We start from the raw sequence: 5,960 nt of genomic DNA, 5'->3' as shown, positions 1-5,960 counted from the left end.
TGTCTTTCTCCATCCGTATGATAACGGTCTGGCCTCTGACGGTCAGCGTCTTACAGCTAGCAAGCTGTCTGGCATCCTCCTCTTTCTCAAACAATACTGACGCCTACAGAGACAGAGAGAGAGAGGGGGGGGATGAGAGAGAGAGAGAGGGGATGGAGAGAGAGGGGATGGAGAGAGAGAGAGGGGGGGATGAGAGAGTGGGGGGACGGAGAGAGAGAGAGGGGGGATGAGAGAGAGAGAGGGGGGATGGAGAGAGAGGGGAGAGAGAGAGGGATGAGAGAGTGGGGGGACGGAGAGAGAGACAGAGAGAGAGAGAGAGAGGGGGACAGAGAGAGAGAGAGGAGATGGAGAGAGAGAGGGGGATGGAGAGAGAGAGAGGGGGATGGAGAGAGAGAGAGGGGGATGGAGAGAGAGAGAGGGGGATGGAGAGAGAGAGAGGGGATGGAGAGAGAGAGAGGGGATGGAGAGAGAGAGAGAGGGGGATGAGAGAGTGGGGGGACGGAGAGAGAGAGAGGGGGGATGAGAGAGAGAGAGGGGGGATGAGAGAGTGGGGGGACGGAGAGAGAGAGAGGGGGGGGATGATAGAGAGAGAGGGGGAATGAGAGAGAGAGAGGGGATGGAGAGAGAGGAGAGAGAGAGAGAGAGAGAGGGGGATGAGAGAGAGAGGGGGATGAGAGAGAGAGAGGGGATGGAGAGAGAGAGGGGATGGAGAGAGAGAGGGGATGGAGAGAGAGAGGGGGGGATGAGAGAGAGAGAGGGGGGATGAGAGAGGAGAGAGAGAGAGGGGGATGAGAGAGTGGGGGGACGGAGAGAGAGAGGGGATGGAGAGAGAGAGAGGGGGGGATGAGAGAGAGAGAGGGGATGGAGAGAGAGGAGAGAGAGAGAGGGGGATGAGAGAGTGGGGGGACGGAGAGAGAGAGAGAGAGGGGATGGAGAGAGAGAGAGAGGGGATGGAGAGAGAGAGGGGATGAAGAGAGAGAGAGAGAGGGGATGGAGAGAGAGGGGATGGAGAGAGAGAGGGGATGGAGAGAGAGAGAGGGGATGGAGAGAGAGAGAAAGGAATAGAGAGGGGATGGAGAGAGAGAGAGAGAGAGAGAGGGGATGGAGAGAGAGAGAAAGGAATAGAGGGGATGGAGAGAGAGAGAGAGAGAGAGGGGATGGAGAGAGAGAGAGTTTATTAGACAATTTAAAAAATAAACGGAAACAAATATGGACCGAGCCAGAGAGGGACCGGCTGGGACCGGGCCAGAGAGGGACCGGCTGGGACCGAGCCAGAGAGGGACCGGCTGGGACCGGGCCAGAGAGGGACCGAGCCAGAGAGGGACCGAGCCAGAGAGGGACCGGCTGGGACCGAGCCAGAGAGGGACCGGCTGGGGGTCTGGTGTTCATTATAAATACCATCATTTACACATGATGAGGCGCGGGGGCTGGGGGTCTGGGGTTCATTATAAATACCATCATTTACACATGATGAGGCGCGGGGGCTGGGGGTCTGGGGTTCATTATAAATACCATCATTTACACATGATGAGGCGCGGGGGCTGGGGGTCCTGGGGTTCATTATAAATACCATCATTTACACATGATGAGGCGCGGGGGCTGGGGGTCTGGGGTTCATTATAAATACCATCATTTACACATGATGAGGCGCGGGGGCTGGGGGTCTGGGGTTCATTATAAATACCATCATTTACACATGATGAGGCCGCGGGGGCTGGGGGTCTGGGGTTCATTATAAATACCATCATTTACACATGATGAGGCGCGGGGGCTGGGGGTCTGGGGTTCATTATAAATACCATCATTTACACATGATGAGGCGCGGGGGCTGGGGGTCTGGTGTACGATCTGAGCAAAATGACAAATCTGGATTTGGCTAGTAGGTGATAAATCTGTTGGAATTATATATTAGGAAAAACCAGGTGGAATGGGGTACTCTCCATTGAAATAGAGTCAATACCAGGTGGAATGGGGTACTCTCCATTGAAATAGAGATAATACCAGGTGGAATGGGGTACTCTCCATTGAAATAGAGACAATACCAGGTGGAATGGGGTACTCTCCATTGAAATAGAGTCAATACCAGGTGGAATGGGGAACTCTCCATTGAAATAGAGTCAATACCAGGTGGAATGGGGTACTCTCCATTGAAATAGAGTCAATACCAGGTGGAATGGGGTACTCTCCATTGAAATAGAGATAATACCAGGTGGAATGGGGTACTCTCCATTGAAATAGAGACAATACCAGGTGGAATGGGATACTCTCCATTGAAATAGACACAATAACAGGTGGAATGGGGTACTCTCCATTGAAATAGAGATAATACCAGGTGGAATGGGGTACTCTCCATTGAAATAGAGATAATAACAGGTGGAATGGGGTACTCTCCATTGAAATAGAGTCAATACCAGGTGGAATGGGGTACTCTCCATTGAAATAGAGACAATACCAGGTGGAATGGGGTACTCTCCATTGAAATAGAGTCAATACCAGGTGGAATGGGGTACTCTCCATTGAAATAGAGTCAATACCAGGTGGAATGGGGTACTCTCCATTGAAATAGAGACAATACCAGGTGGAATGGGGTACTCTCCATTGAAATAGAGTCAATACCAGGTGGAATGGGGTACTCTCCATTGAAATAGAGTCAATACCAGGTGGAATGGGGTACTCTCCATTGAAATAGAGACAATACCAGGTGGAATGGGGTACTCTCCATTGAAATAGAGTCAATACCAGGTGGAATGGGGTACTCTCCATTGAAATAGAGACAATACCAGGTGGAATGGGGTACTCTCCATTGAAATAGAGTCAATACCAGGTGGAATGGGGTACTCTCCATTGAAATAGAGTCAATACCAGGTGGAATGGGGTACTCTCCATTGAAATAGAGTCAATACCAGGTGGAATGGGGTACTCTCCATTGAAATAGAGTCAATACCAGGTGGAATGGGGTACTCTCCATTGAAATAGAGACAATAACAGGTGGAATGGGGTACTCTCCATTGAAATAGAGATAATAACAGGTGGAATGGGGTACTCTCCATTGAAATAGAGTCAATACCAGGTGGAATGGGGTACTCTCCATTGAAATAGAGACAATACCAGGTGGAATGGGGTACTCTCCATTGAAATAGAGTCAATACCAGGTGGAATGGGGTACTCTCCATTGAAATAGAGACAATAACAGGTGGAATGGGGTACTCTCCATTGAAATAGAGATAATAACAGGTGGAATGGGGTACTCTCCATTGAAATAGAGACAATAACAGGTGGAATGGGGTACTCTCCATTGAAATAGAGATAATACCAGGTGGAATGGGGTACTCTCCATTGAAATAGAGATAATAACAGGTGGAATGGGGTACTCTCCATTGAAATAGAGTCAATACCAGGTGGAATGGGGTACTCTCCATTGAAATAGAGACAATACCAGGTGGAATGGGGTACTCTCCATTGAAATAGAGTCAATACCAGGTGGAATGGGGTACTCTCCATTGAAATAGAGTCAATACCAGGTGGAATGGGGTACTCTCCATTGAAATAGAGACAATACCAGGTGGAATGGGGTACTCTCCATTGAAATAGAGTCAATACCAGGTGGAATGGGGTACTCTCCATTGAAATAGAGTCAATACCAGGTGGAATGGGGTACTCTCCATTGAAATAGAGACAATACCAGGTGGAATGGGGTACTCTCCATTGAAATAGAGTCAATACCAGGTGGAATGGGGTACTCTCCATTGAAATAGAGACAATACCAGGTGGAATGGGGTACTCTCCATTGAAATAGAGTCAATACCAGGTGGAATGGGGTACTCTCCATTGAAATAGAGTCAATACCAGGTGGAATGGGGTACTCTCCATTGAAATAGAGACAATACCAGGTGGAATGGGGTACTCTCCATTGAAATAGAGTCAATACCAGGTGGAATGGGGTACTCTCCATTGAAATAGAGACAATAACAGGTGGAATGGGGTACTCTCCATTGAAATAGAGATAATAACAGGTGGAATGGGGTACTCTCCATTGAAATAGAGTCAATACCAGGTGGAATGGGGTACTCTCCATTGAAATAGAGACAATACCAGGTGGAATGGGGTACTCTCCATTGAAATAGAGTCAATACCAGGTGGAATGGGGTACTCTCCATTGAAATAGAGACAATAACAGGTGGAATGGGGTACTCTCCATTGAAATAGAGATAATAACAGGTGGAATGGGGTACTCTCCATTGAAATAGAGACAATAACAGGTGGAATGGGGTACTCTCCATTGAAATAGAGTCAATACCAGGTGGAATGGGGTACTCTCCATTGAAATAGAGATAATAACAGGTGGAATGGGGTACTCTCCATTGAAATAGAGTCAATAACAGGTGGAATGGGGTACTCTCCATTGAAATAGAGATAATAACAGGTGGAATGGGGTACTCTCCATTGAAATAGACACAATAACAGGTGGAATGGGGTACTCTCCATTGAAATAGAGATAATACCAGGTGGAATGGGATACTCTCCATTGAAATAGAGTCAATAACAGGTGGAATGGGGGACTCTCCATTGAAATAGAGTCAATACCAGGTGGAATGGGGTACTCTCCATTGAAATAGAGACAATACCAGGTGGAATGGGGTACTCTCCATTGAAATAGAGTCAATACCAGGTGGAATGGGGTACTCTCCATTGAAATAGAGACAATAACAGGTGGAATGGGGTACTCTCCATTGAAATAGAGATAATAACAGGTGGAATGGGGTACTCTCCATTGAAATAGAGACAATAACAGGTGGAATGGGGTACTCTCCATTGAAATAGAGTCAATACCAGGTGGAATGGGGTACTCTCCATTGAAATAGAGATAATAACAGGTGGAATGGGGTACTCTCCATTGAAATAGAGTCAATAACAGGTGGAATGGGGTACTCTCCATTGAAATAGAGATAATAACAGGTGGAATGGGGTACTCTCCATTGAAATAGACACAATAACAGGTGGAATGGGGTACTCTCCATTGAAATAGAGATAATACCAGGTGGAATGGGATACTCTCCATTGAAATAGAGTCAATAACAGGTGGAATGGGGGACTCTCCATTGAAATAGAGACAATAAAGACGGGTAATGTACCTCCTGTATGGCCTTGAGTAGGATGACATTGTTGATCTTTCCGAAGGGTTCTACAGCCTTGACCACCTCATCATGAGATGTGTGCTGAGGGATATTCATCAGTCTCAACAGAGCAGAGGTCCCTGGGCCTCGCTTCTTCTTAGTCTAGAGAAAACAGGAGGAGGGAGAGAGAGAGAGAGAGAGAGAGGACAGGAGGAGAAAGAAAGAAAGACAGGAGGAGAGAGAGAAAGAATGAGAGAGGACAGGGGGAGAAACAGAGAGAAGAGAAGAGAGAGAAAGAAAGAGAGAGAAAGAGAGACATGTTTTCCAGGAATAGATGTTTTCTGAAGGCTCTCTGGGAAAAGGTATGAATTCTTTATATTTACTCTGCTGCCAGCAGACGTTCATACTGGAGTGAAATCTGGCCCGCCAGTAACCCCGCCCGCCAGGCATTAACCGCGCCCGCCAGGCAGTAACCCCGCCCGCCAGGCATTAACCCCGCCCGCCAGGCATTAACCCCGCCCGCCAGGCATTAACCCCGCCCGCCAGGCAGTAACCCCGCCCGCCGGCCAGTAACCCCGCCCGCCGGCCAGTAACCCCGCCCGCCGGCCAGTAACCCCGCCCGCCGGCCAGTAACCCCGCCCGCCGGCCAGTAACCCCGCCAGGCAGGTAAACTGGGGATCGTAGTCTGCCACGGTGTAGGACTTCTTTAAAACTTTGAAAGCTGATTTTAGCGTTGTGACAAAGCACATCTGCACCAAAAGCATCCAAAAAACATCTTCAGACCTTCTTCACTGCATCAACGAGGGGCAGTGCTTCAGTTATGTTAGTAGATGGTCATGTTTAGAG

Source organism: Salmo salar, chromosome 18 (assembly GCF_965601325.2).
Source record: "Salmo salar chromosome 18, fSalSal1, whole genome shotgun sequence".
NCBI lineage: Eukaryota > Metazoa > Chordata > Actinopteri > Salmoniformes > Salmonidae > Salmo > Salmo salar.
This window is presented reverse-complemented; position numbering follows the sequence as displayed.